The following is a 15,609-nucleotide window of genomic DNA, read 5'->3' as shown; positions in this document are numbered from 1 at the left end:
TACCCTGAGCAGACTTAGAGCCCAGCCTACAGACCTGCCCAATCACGGACACCACCAGGAATCCGCTTGAATGCACAGCCTAGCCAGCAGGCCCAACTGACTCTACAGCCCAGCCAGGGGCACCCTCCACACACACACCTCAGAGCACCTCACCCACATAGAGACCCTGATAGCAAACCATGGGCTCTACCAGCTGACGTGTCCAGTACCCCAAACTGAGCTGACTGGTGAAGCTCTTTCCCTGCCAAAGTGAACCTGTAAAGTCTAGAAGAGGAAATGGTAACACGTAGATACCAACGCAAGGAATCCAGGATCATGAAGAATCAGGTAAACATGATAAAACCAAAGGAAACTAATAAAGTTCCAATAACTGAACCTAAAGAAATGGAGAGTATGAACTCACAAAGAATTCAGAATAATCCTCTTAACAGAAGTTTAGTGAAGTACAAGAATATATCCTAAAGGAAATTAGGAAAACAATGCACGAACAAAATGAGATGGCCCTTGAGGGCATTATGCTAAGTGAAACAAGTCAGACAAAGACAAATACTGTGTCTCACTTATATGTGCAATCTAAAAAGAAAACTGAAGTCATAGAAACAGAGAACAGATAGGACAGATTGGTGATTGCAGGGGCAGGGGGAGGGGCAGTGAAAAATCACAAATTTCCAGTTATAAGATCTATAAATTCTAAGGATGTAATGTACAGCATGGTGACTATAGTTACCAATGTTGTATTATATATTTGAAAGTTACTAAGAGAATAGATCTTTTCTCATCACAAGAAAAGAAATGTAACTATGTGAGGTGATGAATGTTAACTAAACATATTGTACTAATCATTCCATAATATATACATACATCAAATCATTATATTGTACACCTTAAACCTATACAATGTTATATGTCAATTATATCTCAATAAAATTGTGAAAAAAGATGAATAAGTTCTGGGAAAGTAATGCACAGCATGGTAATTATAGTTAACAATACTGTAATGTATATCTAGAAGTTGCTAAATGAGTAGATATTTTTTGTTTTAAAATTTTTTCTTCTTTTTGCTTTTTATTAATGGAAGTATAGTTGATTTACAATATAGTGTTAGTTTCAGGTGTACAGCATAGTGATTCAGTACTTTTGCAGATTATATTCCATTATAGGTTTTTAAAGATAATGGGTATAATTCCCTTTGTTCTACAGTAAATCCTTGTTGCTTAAGAGTAGATCTTAAAAGTTCTCAACACACACACAGGATCATAACTATGTGAGGTGATAGATCTGTTAACTTTTACTGTAGTAACCATTCTGTAATATATACATACACCAAATTGCACACATTAAACTTATACAATGTTTTATGTCAATTATATCTCAAAAAAGCTGGAAAAAATAAACTTTTTAAATGAAAAGCAATTTTTTCATTTTGATGAAGGCCATGTTATCTTTTTTTTTCTTTCATGGTTTGTGTTTTTTGTGCTCTGAGAAATCACTGTCTAGACAATGATCACAAATATTTTCTCCAATAGTTTCTTCTAAGCACTTTATAGTTCTAACTTTAATATTTATGTGTATCATCTACTCCAATGAATTTTTTTTTTTTTTTTTTTTTTTTTTTTTTTGCGGTATGCGGGCCTCTCACTGTTGTGGCCTCTCCCGTTGCAGAGCACAGGCTCCGGACACGCAGGCTCAGTGGCCATGGCTCACGGGCCCAGGTGCTCCGCAGCATGTGGGATCTTCCCGGACCGGGGCACGAACCCCTGTCCCCTGTATCGGCAGGCAGACTCTCAACCACTGCGCCACCAGGAAAGTCCTGTAATTTTGATTTTTTAAACAATTATTTCCCTGTCTTTTAGAAATACATACTGAAAGTCTTACTGGTGAAATGCTATTATTACCAGGGAGTGTGAAGGAGTAGGCAGAAATATAGTAGCTGAAGCAGTGTTGACCACACTTGATGTTTTTTGGGGCTGAGTGATGGCTACATAAGAGTTTGTTGAACTAGCCTCTCACTTCTGTATGTTTGAAATTTTCTACAATAAAACTTAAAAAAAAAGTTTGCAACACGAGGAAACTAAGCTGGAGAAAGACAGTTGAGGATACTTATGTTTTTAGATTTATTCTTGGTTAAGTCACACTTCAATTGAGTTACCTGATTAGAAGGAAGAAAAAATAACATAAACACGCCAAACACATTATGATTGTGGTTGACAATCTTAAAATAAAATCCCAGATGTATTATTTACTGTAACTCTACACAATTACACTCTATGCCATTTGGTTAGAATGGGATTTGCACTTAAAGTTGTGAAGATCAAATAAAAATGAGCAAGATATCTGGCACATAAAAGTTAGTCTGATATCTTCAGTTTCATTACCTATCCCAATGCCTACCAAATACTGGGCATGTGCTTCACATTTTAAAATTAATTTGAATAGGATTTAATCTCATACTGCTCTGATGGCCTATATTAGAGGAGTCTAACGTAGAGCAAAATGGCATGCTCTTCAAGAATCAAAACTCTTAACTTGTTTTTGTAAGGTTTTGCCTTACAAAAATCCTGGCACACTGAGTACTTGCATTTGAGATCTCAACTGTACAGTTTAAGCAGCAGCATCAAATGAAAGTATTAGAAAAAGAAAAATGACCCCTGCTTTCTTTCCATTCTGCAATAGCAGTTCTGTAAACTGAGAGAGGCAACAGTTCCAAGGATTAATTTGGTAATCAAAAGAAGTGTAATTTCCTTTTCTTATAAGGAAGTTCCAAGACACATGCATAGTTACCTATCAGGCTCTCTTACTCTTTTTAAGGTTTCTTATTTGTCTGACATAGCAGCAGGAGAAAGACACGAATTTTCGAATCTGGCAGACCTAGGTCAAAGTCTGAGTTTCTCCCTTCCTGGTAATCTTTGAAAGTCAGTAAATCTCTTCTTTGCCAATTTCATCTGTCAACTAGGGTTTAAGAACAAATATTTACTGGTTGCCTACCACGTGCCAAGAAATCATGTAAGTGAACAAAAAAGAAATTCCCAGTCCATGTGCAGTTTACATTCTAGTAGTTAAATAACTTACCTAGTCATATACTTACTAATTGGCTGAACCATAATTCAAAGACAGTAGTCTCAGTGTAGAGTATATACTCCAAACCACTAAGTTATATCACCATTTTATTGTGAGATTAAATGACATAAGCTGTGACTAGATGGAAACTCAATCATAGCAACTAAAATTACTCATTTTCTTTTTTTCAATCACCCTTACTAAGATATAATTTACATACAACAAAATGCATTCACTTATTAATTTTTATGGCCTCAACGTTGTTCATAATATTACCTAGTTATTCCTTTAATGTTTACAGTATCTGGTAATTGGTAACTTGTGTCTTCTCTTTCCTGATGAGTCTAGTTAGATGTGTCAATTTTGCTATTTTTTTAAACTAGCTTTTGGTACCAGTGATTTTTTTCTATTGTTTTCCCATTTAATATTTTATTGTTTTCTATTTTTATCTTTATTGTTTCCATCCCTCTACTTACTTGGATTTAACATGTTCTTCCTTTTCTAACTTCTTAAATTGGAAGCCTAGATTATTGATTTAGACCTTGTTTTTTTTCAAACATAAGCAAGTATGTTTGAAATTTCCCTCTGAACACTACTATAGCTACATTTCACAAATTTCAATGTTATGTTCTCATTTTCATTCCATTCATGTTACATTCTCATTTCCCTTGTAATTTATTTTCTGAGGTTTTCTCTCTCTCTCTTTTCCATCATTCTTCTAGATTTACTGAGTATATTTTAGTTTTCCATCTTGTTTCCACTACTGGGTTATTGGCTATACATGTTTGTAGTTGTTTTAGTGGTCATGCTAGGGTTTATACATCTTTAATTTATCACAATCTTCCTTCAAATAATATTATACTGTTTTACTTATAAGAACTTTCAACAATATACTTCCATATCACCCTGCCATCCTTGTTTTTATATATTTTACTTTTACATATTTCATAAACATGACAATATATTTTTGTCTTAAAAAGTCATTTATCTTTTAAAAAGATTTCAATTAGAAAAAACAATTTTGATCTCTACCCTCTTATTTACTACTTCTGGTACCCTTCACTCCTTTTATCTACATACAAATTTTCATCTGTGACATTTTTCTTCAATGCTTTTTATATTTTATAGTGCAGGTCTGTGGTAACAAATTTTCTCAGCTTTAGTTTGTCTGGGGGAAAAAAAAATGTTTTCCCCTATTTTGGAAGAATAGTTTCACTGGGTATAGAACTTAAGGTGGAATTTTTCTTTTAGCACTGTAGAGAAATCATTCCATTGTCTTCTACATTACTTGTGTGTGTGTGTGTGTGTGTGTGTGTGTATGTGTGTAAAAGACCAGTTTTTCTTATCTTTGTTCCCCTGTACAGAATATATCTCCTCACACACACACCCCAACTGCTCCTAAGAAATTTCTTTTAATAATTTAATTTTAGCAATTTGATTATGACGTGCCTCTATGTGGTTTTCTTTATGTCTAATCTGCTTGGGTTGAGGTTCCTTGAACTTCTTGGGACTGTTAAAATATGAACATTTTTCAGCTACTATTTCTTCAAGTATTTTCTTGCCCTCTATCCCTTTTTCTGGGACTCCAAATGAATTAATATTTTCCACAGGTTACTGAGGCTCTGTTGATTTTTTTCAGCCTTTTTTCTTTTTGACTTTCAGTTTGGGTAGACCCTATTCATATATCTTAAAGTTCACTAATTTTTTTTATTTTGCAGTATCTAATCTGCTATTAATCTCATCCAATAAGTATATTAAACATTGTATTATTCTGCTCCAAAAGCTCCATTTGGTTCTTTTTTGTAGTTGAATATTATTGTCATGGTTTCCATTATATCTTTAAGCATATTCATAATAGCTGTTTTAAGGTTCTTTACTGCTTTAGTATCTTTTATTGGATGTTGGCCATTGTTAATTTTACATTCTTGATTGCTAGATTTTGTTTCAGCTTTTAAATAGCATTGGACATTTTTCTGCCAGGTGTTTAATCTGCTTGCCAATAAGGTTTATCTTTTCAAAACTTCTTTTTCAGCTTTGTTATGAAAAGTCTAGAGTAGCCTTTACATTATGGCTAGTTTTGCCACACTTCTAATGTATGACCTTTCTGGAGTCTCTATGGAAATGTCATAGGTGTTAAATGAGCACCCTCTAATCGAGCGGTCAGAATTTTAACATCTCCCAGCCCTGTGTGAGCTATGGGAATTTTCAGCTAACAACTCCCCAACTATCTTTCCCCAGTCTCATTGGTTTCTACCCTATAAATTTCTGGATTTGTATTCAGCATCACACCCAAAGGACTCATAAGCAGATTTCTGGAGTTTTTTCTCTGCACAGCTCTCTCCTCTCCTGTACTGTGTCCTGCAAATTCCAGCTGCCTCATCTCTTCTCCACACTGTGATCTCTGTCTCCTGAAATCAGGAGAATCATCCTGGGATCCCCATCCCTGTTCCTCTGGCAGAAAACCAAAGTGATTTTAGGATTCACCTTATTTGTTTCCTTTCTCAGGGATCAGAGTTCAGGGATGCCTCTTATCCACTGTTTAAAAAATAAATGTTGTTCCATAAATTTTGTCCAGTTTTCTAGGTGCTTAAAGTTGGAGAGCTAGGCTGGTCCCAATTACTCCATCAAGTCCAGAAGTCAAAACCCATCTCATTTCCTTTTTATATTACAAAACATACAGTTTCCAGCCATCAACAGCCTCAAGAAAAACTTCTTAGGAAAGGTACATAAGAATTGTATCTCTAGCACATGAATATCAGGAACTGATGCTACAGAAACATGAGACAATTAATCTTTCAGAGAAAGTTCAGAAGAACAGCTATTTTGGAGTTCTTTGCTGCCAGCAGGGAATCATAAACAATTGATTTTTTTTTTTAAGCCTGTAACTATTTTTGGCTTAGGTCACTGAATCCATGCCTTTTTTTTTTGTCAGTATTTTTTCTCCAGTTAGTAGAGCAAGTATAGTCCACAGTTTGGCAGTTGGGATAAGCTACTGACAGGCCCTGTCATTTGGTTTGCAACTTTGGTGATGACACAGGGAAAAGTCCCTCATCTATGGTAAGCAGATGGGATACTCAAAGACAGAAAAACAGAGAAGACATAATGAACTGAAGATGAATTTATTCCCTCATTGTTTTTGTCTTAGTGAAGAAATGCCATGGGAGGTGTTGGCAGAAGTCTGACAAGAGCTGAGGATAATCATTTCCCTTCTCTTGGCATAGGGTAGAGCAATTAGCTGCTCTTGGAAAACGGGAGTAAAGTTTCAGGGAAAAGCAACAAAAATGATTAGGCAGTGGAAAAAAAAAAGAATCTGTGGGGAAAGGGCTTAAAACTGACATTGTTTATACCATGAAGAACACTAAGGTATCTTCACATATATTAGTTTCCATTTATGAAGCACATTAAAAACCCTTTCACAAAACACTGCCAGATTATCTGATTTTATCTTCATAATAACCTGTGAGCATAAGGTATTATTTCTATTTTATAGAGACATAGACTAAGAAGCAGAGTTTAAGGGATTTGACTCAAACCGCAGAGCCAGCTGATGGCAGAGACCAAAAAAACAAAAAACAAAAAACGAACCTGTTCCAATCCATTCAACAAGGGCATTTTGGCTATCATTCTTTATCTCCATAAAGGATGCCACCAAGGAAACTAGCTTTAATAAGTGAAATCAAAAGCACAGCAACATCAAAAGACTCCAGAAAGAGTTTCCTGGCATTTTCTGGACTTCTGGGTAAAGACAGAAATCTGAATACACATACCTATTTTCACTACCTATCAAAGATCCATTGAAATAGTAAAGGGATCTTTTTTTTTAAAGGCACAACCCACAAAAACATGGAAAACATGAGATGAAACAGAAACAAATTCCGAGAGAATATAAAACAGAAGGAAATAAATATATGACTTAGCAGACACAAGCAAACTGAATCCTTAGCTGGCAGCAATAAACCCTGGAAATTGGCAGTATCAGGTATCTTTGGAAATGTGGGTAAAGGGAGGACTTTTAAAAAGAAAATTATCTAAACATCTAGTAGATCTCACACCCCCAGTCTACTCTGAATAGCCCAGAAACCAGCAAAGCTCTGCAGCAGCAAAAGATTGGAGGTCTTTTCTTTAAAGAATGTAAGACAGAGGTACCTCCCTTCTGGACTGATGTCACTGAAAATAGCTCAAGGGTCAGCTACTAAAAATAGCTTACTAAAAATAGAGGACATGGCTACCCCACCGGGCTCACAGAATGCTGTCAGCCAGCTATCACCCGCCAGGAAGGAGACTTTAGATTCTTCTCTGCAGAATCTCACCAGCGCTAGAGGATGTAAACATGAGAGGTCCCCCATTCCAAAGGACTAGGTGGAGCAACCTGCAAGGGAGCTCTCAGTTGACAGTCTGCACTCATGTTTTCACATTCTTAGTGAAAATTAACCTTTTAGTTCCCTCTGAAAACTGAGCAGAAAACCACAGATCAGCACACATCTAGGGAAAACTTCCTCTAATATGTGTTTTTTCCAATGCCACTAAGCAATTGTCCAATTCTCAGTGGACACTGACTGGGTATCCTACAATTTAACTCAATTCTAGCACTATCTACCTGGAAAGCATCAGATCCCACCTGTTAAGGACTCAGCCCTTCCCTTTCAGACTCCAATCACAAGTCCCAGTTGTCACCTGTGCTTCTGACTAAATGGCTACAATCAGAGGTTCCCACAACCCACTCCTTGGGTTCAGTTATTTTGCTAAAGCCACCCACAGAACTCAGAGAAACATTTGCTTATGTGCACCTGCTTATTATAAAGGGTATTTTAAAGGATACAGATGAACAGGCAAATAAAGAGGTGGTACACAGGGTGAGGTCCAGAAGGTTCCCTAGAGCAGGAACTTCTGTCTCCATGGAACTGGGGTATACCACCCTCCTGGCTTGTGGATGCATTCACCAACCCAGAAACTCTCCAAATCTTTTTGTTCAAGAGTTTAAAGCTTAATATGCATTTCCCATGCCACCCACTTCCCCTTCCCAGAGGCTGGTGGATGGGGCTGTAAGTTCCAACCCTCTAGTCACTTGGTCTTTCTGGTGACCAGCCCCAACCTTAGGCTGACTAGGAGCACCACCCTAAGTCACCTCAGTAAAGCTCAGGTGTAGGGACTTCCCTGGGGGTCCAGTGGTTAAGACTCCAAGTTCCCAATGCATGAGGCCCGGGTTCAATCCCTGATCAGGGAACTAGATCCCGCATCCTGCAACTAAGAGCCCACAGGCCACAACTACAAGATCCTGCGTGCCACAACTAAGACCTGGCACAGCCAAATAAATAAATAAATTTATAAATATTAAAAAACTAATAAAGCTCAGGTGTACTCAAAAGGGGCCCCTTATGAATGACAAATGATACTCCTATCACTCAGGAAATTCCAAGGTTTAAGGAGCTCTCTGCCAGAAACCAGAGGAAAAGACCAAATGTATTTCTTACTATAACATACTTATAAACTAAAAGATGCAGGTGGAGGGAAGAATTGAGAAAGGAAAAAATGACAGAGAGACACTATGTAGAGAGAAGAATCAGCCCACACCTCACCCAAAAAAAAGCAAAACAAAAACTATCAGGCAATTTCCAAATTCAGATCACTGGAGACAAAGAGACCATCCCTCAAGCAACAAGAAAGGAAAAATGGGATTCAAAGTGGCTTAATCTCAGTACTGCAAGCTAGATAACAATGGTGAAATCCTTTTAAAATTCTGAAGGAAAATTATTATCAAACTAGAATTCATTACCAAGCCAGACTACCATTTTTTTATTAGTTATCTATTTTATACATATTAATGTATACATGTCAATCCCAATCTCCCAATTCATCACACCACTAACCGCCCCCCCACCACTTGCCCCACTTGTTGTCCATACATTTGTTCCCTACATCTGTGCCTCTACTTCTGCCCTGCAAACTGGTTCATCTGTACCATTTTTCTAGATTCCACATGTATAGGTTAATGTACGATATTTGTTTTTCTCTTTCTTACTTCACTCTGTCTCTAGGTCCATCCACGTCTCTACAAATGACCCAATTTTGTTCCTCTTTATGGCTGAGTAATATTCCATTGTATACATGTACCATATCTTCTTTATCCATTCATCTGTCTATGGGCATTTAGGTTGCTTCCATGACCTGGCTATTGTAAATAGTGCTGCAATGAACACTGGGATGCATGTGTCTCTTTGAATTATAGTTTTCTCTGGGTATATGCCCAGTAGTGGGATTGCTGGGTCATATGCTAATTCTATTTCTAGTTTTTTAAGGAACCTCCATACTGTTCTCCATAGAGACTGTATCAATTTACATTCCCACCAGCAGTGCAAGAGGGTTCCCTTTTCTCCACACCCTCTCCAGCATCTGTTGTTTGTAGATCTTCTGATGATGGCCATTCTAATTGGTGTGAGGTGATACCTCATTGTAGTTCTGATTTGCATTTCTCCAACAACGAGTGAAGTTAAACAGCCTTCCATGTGCCCCTCAGCCATTTCTATGTCTCCTTTGGAGAAATGTCCACTCAGGTCTCCCGCCCATTTTTTGATTGGGCTGTCTGCCTTCTCAATATTGAGCTGCACAAGCTGTTTATATATTTTGGAGATTAATCCTTCGTCCGTTAATTCATTTGCAAATATTTTCTACCATTCTCAGGGTTGTCTTTTCGTCTTGTTTATAGTTTCCTTTGCTGTGAAAAAGCTTTTAAGTTTCATTAGGTCCCATTTGTTTATTTTGGGTTTTATTTCCATTACTCCAGGAGATGGGTCAAAAAAGATCTTGCTGTGATTTATGTCAGAGTGTTCTTCCTATGTTTTCCTCTGAGAGTTCCACAGTGCCTGGTCTTACATTTAGGTCTTTAATCCATCCTGAGCCTACTTTTGTGTATGGTGCTAGGGAGTGTTCCAATCTCATTCCCTTACATGTAGCTGTCCAGCTTTCCCAGCACCATTTATTGAAGAGACTGTCTTTTCTCCACTGTATATCCTTGCCTCCTTTGTCATAGATTAGTTGACCATAGGTGCATGGGTTTATCTCTGGGCTCTCCATCCTGTTCCACTGATCTATAATTCTATTTTTGTGCCAGTACCATATTGTCTTGACCACTGCAGCCCTGAAGTATAGTCTGAAGTCAGGGAGTCTGATTCCTCCAGCTCCATTTTTTTCCCTCAAGTTTGCTTTGGCTGTTCAGGGTCTTTTTTGTCTCCATACACATTTCAAGATTTTTTGGTCTAGTTCTGTAAAAAATGCCGTTGGTAATTTGATAGGGATTATATTGAATCTGTAGATTGCTTTGGGTAGAATAGTCATTTTCACAATATTGATTCTTCCAATGCAAGAACACGGTTTATCTCTCCATCTGTTTGTGTCACCTTTGATTTCTTTCATCAGTGTCTTATAGTTTTCTGAGTACAGGTTTTTACCACCTTAGGTATGTTTATTCCTAGGTATTTTATTCTTTTTGTTGCAATGGTAAATGAGATTATTTCCTCAATTTCTTTTTCTGATATTTCATTGTTAGTGTATAGGAATGCAAGAAATTTCTGTGCATTAATTTTGTATTCTGCAACTTTACCAAATACATTGGTTAGCTCTAGTAGTTCTCTGGTGGCATCTTTAGGATTCTCTATGTAAAATATCATGTCATCTGCAAACAGTGAGTTTTACTTCTTCTTTTCCAATTTGTATTCCTTTTGTTTCTTTTTCTTCTCTGATTGCTGTGGCTAGGACTTCCAAAACTATGTTGAATAATAGTGGCGAGAGTGGACATCCTTGTCTTGTTCCTGATCTTAGAGGAAATGCTTTCAGTTTTTCACCATTGAGAATGATGTTTGCTGTGGGTTTATCATATATGGGCTTTATTATGTTGAGGTAGTTTCCCTCTATGCTCACTTTCTGGAGAGTTTTTATCATAAATTGGTGTTGAATTTTGTCAAAAGCTTTTTCTGCATCTATTGAGATGATTATATGTTTTTTATTCTTCAATTTGTTAATATGCTGTATCACATTGATTGATTTGCGTATATTGAAGAATCTTTACATCCCTGGGATAAATCCCACTTGATCATGGTGTATGATCCTTTTAATGTGTTGTTGGATTCTGTTTGCTAGTATTTTGTTGAGGATTTTTGCATCTATATTCATTAGTGATATTGGTCTGTAATTTTCTTTTTTTGGAGTATCTTTGTCAGGTTTTGGTATCAGGGTGATGGTGGCCTCGTAGAATGAGTTTGGGAGTGTTGCTTCCTCTGCAATTTTTTGGAAGAGTTTGAGAAAGATGGGTGTTAGCTCTTCTCTAAATGTTTGATAGAATTCACCTGTGAAGCCATCTGGTCCTGGACTTTTGTTTCTTGGGAGATTTTTAATCAGAGTTTCAATTTCAATGCTTGTGATTGGTCTGTTCATATTTTCTATTTCTTCCTGGTTCAGTCTTGGAAGGTTATACCTTTCTAAGAATTTGTCCATTTCTTCCAGGTTGTCCATTTTATTGGCATAGAGTTGCTTATAGTAGTCTCTTAGGATGCTTTGTTTTTCTGTGGTGTCTGTTGTAACTTCTCCTTTTTCATTTCTAATTTTATTGATTTGAGTTCTCTCCCCCTTTTTCTTGATGAATCTGGCTAAAGGTTTATCAATTTTGTTTATCTTCTCAAAGAACAAGCTTTTAGTTTTATTGATCTTTCCTATTGTTTTCTTTAGTTCTATTTCATTTATTTTTGCTCTGATCTTTATGATTTCTTTCCTTCTACTAACTCTGGGTTTTGTTTGTTCTTCTTTCTCTGCTTCCTTTAGGTGTAAGATTAGATTGTTTATTTGAGGTTTTTCTTGTTTCTTGAAGTAGGATTGTATTGCTATAAACTTCCCTCTTAGAACTGCTTTTGCTGCATCCCATAGGTTTTGGATCATCATGTTTTCATTGTCATTTTTCTCTAGGTATTTTTTGATTTCCTCTCTGATTTCTTCAGTGAACTCTTGGTTATTTAGTAATGTATGGTTTAGCCTCCATGTGTTTGTGTTTTTATCCCTGTAATTGATTTCTAATCTCATAGCATTGTGGTCAGAAAAGATGCTTGACATGATTTCAATTTTCTTAAATTTACTGAGGCTTGATTTGGGACCCAAGATGTGATCTATCCTGGAGAATGTTCCATGTGCACTTGAGACGAAAGTGTAATCTGCTGTTTTTGGATGGAATGTCCTATAAATACCAATTATATCTATCTGGTCTTTTGTGTCATTTAAAGCTTGTGTTTCCTTATTAATTTTCTGTCTGGATGATCTGTCCATTGGTGTAAGTGAGGTGTTAAAGTCCCCCACTATTATTATGTTACTGTCAATTTCCTCTTTTATAGCTGTTAGCATTTGCCTTATGTATTGAGGTGCTCGTATGTTGGGTGCATATATATTTATAGTTGTTACATCTTCTTCTTGGATTGATCCCTAGATCATTATGTAGTGTCCTTCCTTGTCTCTTGTAACATTCTTTATTTTAAAGTCTATTTTATTTGATATGAGAATTGGTACTCCAGCTTTCTTTTGATTTCCACTTGCATGGAATATCTTTTTCTATCTCCTCACTTTCAGTCTGTGTGTGTCCCTAGGTCTATAGTGGGTCTCTTGTAGACAGCATATATATGGGTCTTGTTTTTGTATCCATTCAGCAAGACTGTGTCTCTTGGTTGAAGCTTTTAGTCCACTCATATTTAAGGTAATTATCGATATGTGTGTTCCTATTTCCATTTTCTTAATTGTTATGGGTTTGTTTTTATAGGTCCTTTTCTGCTCTTGTGTTTCCCACTTAGAGAAGCTCCTTTAGCATTTGTTGCAGAGCTGGTTTGGTGGTGCTGAATTCTCTTAGCTTTTGCTTGTCTGTAAAGCTTTTGATTTCTCCATCAAATCTGAATGAGATCCTTGCCAGGTAAAGTAATCTTGGTTGTAGGTTCTTCCCTTCATCACTTTAAATATATTGTGCCACTCCCTTATGGCTTGTAGAGTTTCTGCTGAAAAACCAGCTGTTAACCTTATGGGAGTTCCCTTAGTTATTTCTCATTTTTCCCTTGCTGCTTTTAATAATTTTTCTTTGTCTTTAATATTTGTCAATTTGATTACTACATGTCTTGGCATGTTTCTTCTTGGTTTATCCTGTCTGGGATTCTCTGCACTTCCTGGACTTGGGTGGTTATTTCCTTTCCCATGTTAGGGAAGTTTTTGATTATAATCTCTTCAAATATTTTCTCGAGTCCTTTCTCTCTCTCTTCTCCTTGTGGGATCCCTATAATGTGAATGTTGGTACGTTTAATGTTGTCCCAGAGGTCTCTTAGGCTGTCTTCATTTCTTTTCATTCTTCTTTCTTTATTATGTTCCACGACAGTGAATCCCACCATTCTGTCTTCCAGGTCACTTATCCGTTCTTCTGCCTCAGTTATTCTGCTATTGATTCCTTCTAATGTATTTTTCATTTCAGTTATTGTATTGTTCATCTCTGTTTGTTCTTTAATTCTTCTAGGTGTTTGTTCTTTAATTCTTCTGGGTCTTGGTTAAACATTTCTTGCACCTTCTCGATCTTTGTCTCCATTCTTTTTCCAAGGTCCTGGATCATCTTCATTATCATTATTCTGAATTCTTTTTCTGGAAGGTTGCCTATCTCCACTTCATTTAGGTTTTTTTCTGGGGTTTTATCTTGTTCCTTCATCTGCTACATAGTCCTCTGCCTTTTCATTTTGTCTGTCTTTCTCTGAATGACGTTTTTGTTATACAGGCTGTAGGACTGTAGTTCTTGCTTCTGCTGTCTGCCCTCTGGTGGACCCAAACTACCATTTATAAATGAAGGAAAAAATAAATATATTTTCAAACATGAAAAATTTCCAAAAAATTATCTTCTATGAGAATTAAAAGGAAAGACAAGAAAAATCAGAAACAAGTTATACAACTCAAAGACGAGGTAAAGAGCATCTCAGGATGATCATGAAAATAGGCCCCGGGTGATCAAAGGTACACCAGGCAGAGAAGAAATCAACAGATAGGTACAGATAAGAACAGTACAGGAGAGACTTCTGGAAGACAAAATAGAAACCTGAATGTGAATGAATACATTCAAGGGCATTCTAGATAGTTGCCAAAGAGTCAGAGGTTGGATTAATAACAGGCAAGTTGAAAATTAAGCAAATAAACAAAAGATGAAAATATTAAAATGATGTAGTAAAGGAAAAGTAATCATATTTTTATGCATGGCTCAGCTGTGATTAGGGAATATTATCTTAATTTAGGAATAGTGAATATATTAAATGAAAATTTGATCATCACTGTATTGAGGAAGTACAGGAGATAAAGTTGCATGTGTATAGTGAGGCAGAGAGAGGAAAGAATTATAACCTAATCTTTCATAGACAGAAACCAATAGCTTGGAAAAGTGAAAACATATCAATGAAATTATATAATTTAGAGACACTCACAGGCCCTGGAGTAAATAGTAGGTTGTGTGTCTCCAGCTTTGCTGGGAAACATGGATCCTACCCACTCCACATGACGTCAAAAAGGCAACACAGCACAGTTGTTGAAAAGCATTTGAGAGGTGAGCAAACCTGGATTCTAGTCTTGGCTCCACCATCTATTAGCTGTGATACCACGGACAAGTTCCTTAACCACTTCAAGGTGCAGTTTCCTCATTTATGACATGGAAATAATGATAATAATAGTATCTAAAACATTACTAGACACTTGGTTGGCACTCAAAATGTATTTGTTGAATGAATGCTAATAAAGAGATAATATATGTAATATTTTAGCCTGATATATAATAAACTCTCAGTAAAAATTAGTTTTGTGTTTAGAGTTAGTTTGTTTATTAGCATGTTCTAAATCTAAGCCCTCTCCCTTCTCATCAAGTTAATGGGGGAGAATTGGTTATTACACTGACTTTATTCTTAGCAACTCTAGAGGCATGTTTAACTCCTCTCTTTCTTGGCCAGTCTCTCACAACAATTACTCTATTCTATTAACTCTACTTTTATACTATCTCCCACAATATCACCTTCCTCTTCTGACTCCCCTCATTTTCTCTTGTTTATCTTCAGCAAGTTTCCTAAATGGTTTCACTGCCTCAAATCTCTTAGTCTTCAACTATATCTTCCACCCTGCTGCTAGAGATCCCTTTCTAAAACATAAATCCAATCATGTAACTTCCACGCTCAGACTTTCTAGAGCTCCTCATCACTTGTAGATGAAAGCCAAGCTCACTAAGAGCTTGCCCACTAAGCCACTAAACAATCTCATCCAAATTCACCCAAATTTTGTCTCCTGAGAGTCTCTAACCCTCCTCTGCCCAACCAGCTTTCCTCCCCTGTATTGCCCAAGCATATGCTATTCCACAGTCCCTACATATGCTATGCTCTTTCTCACATCTGAGGCTTTGCACACACTGTTCTACTTGGAAAGCTTTCCTTTCTTCCCCTTTCCACTCAGTAAACATGCTATAAATTAATTGCTTGTTGGTCTCCCCAACTATACTATAGGTTCCTTAAAGTTTGCAGTCTT

The 15,609-nt window shown here is 36.7% G+C and overlaps 1 protein-coding gene across 7 annotated transcripts in view; it reads right to left on the bottom strand.

Moving 5' to 3' along the window:
• Nucleotides 1–15,609, bottom strand: part of KCNA4 (potassium voltage-gated channel subfamily A member 4) — an 865,487-nt gene that overhangs the window by 819,470 nt on the left and 30,408 nt on the right. The window lies entirely within an intron of this gene.

Source organism: Pseudorca crassidens, chromosome 9 (genome assembly GCF_039906515.1).
Source record: "Pseudorca crassidens isolate mPseCra1 chromosome 9, mPseCra1.hap1, whole genome shotgun sequence".
Taxonomy (NCBI): Eukaryota; Metazoa; Chordata; class Mammalia; order Artiodactyla; family Delphinidae; genus Pseudorca; species Pseudorca crassidens.
This window is presented reverse-complemented; position numbering and strand designations above follow the sequence as displayed.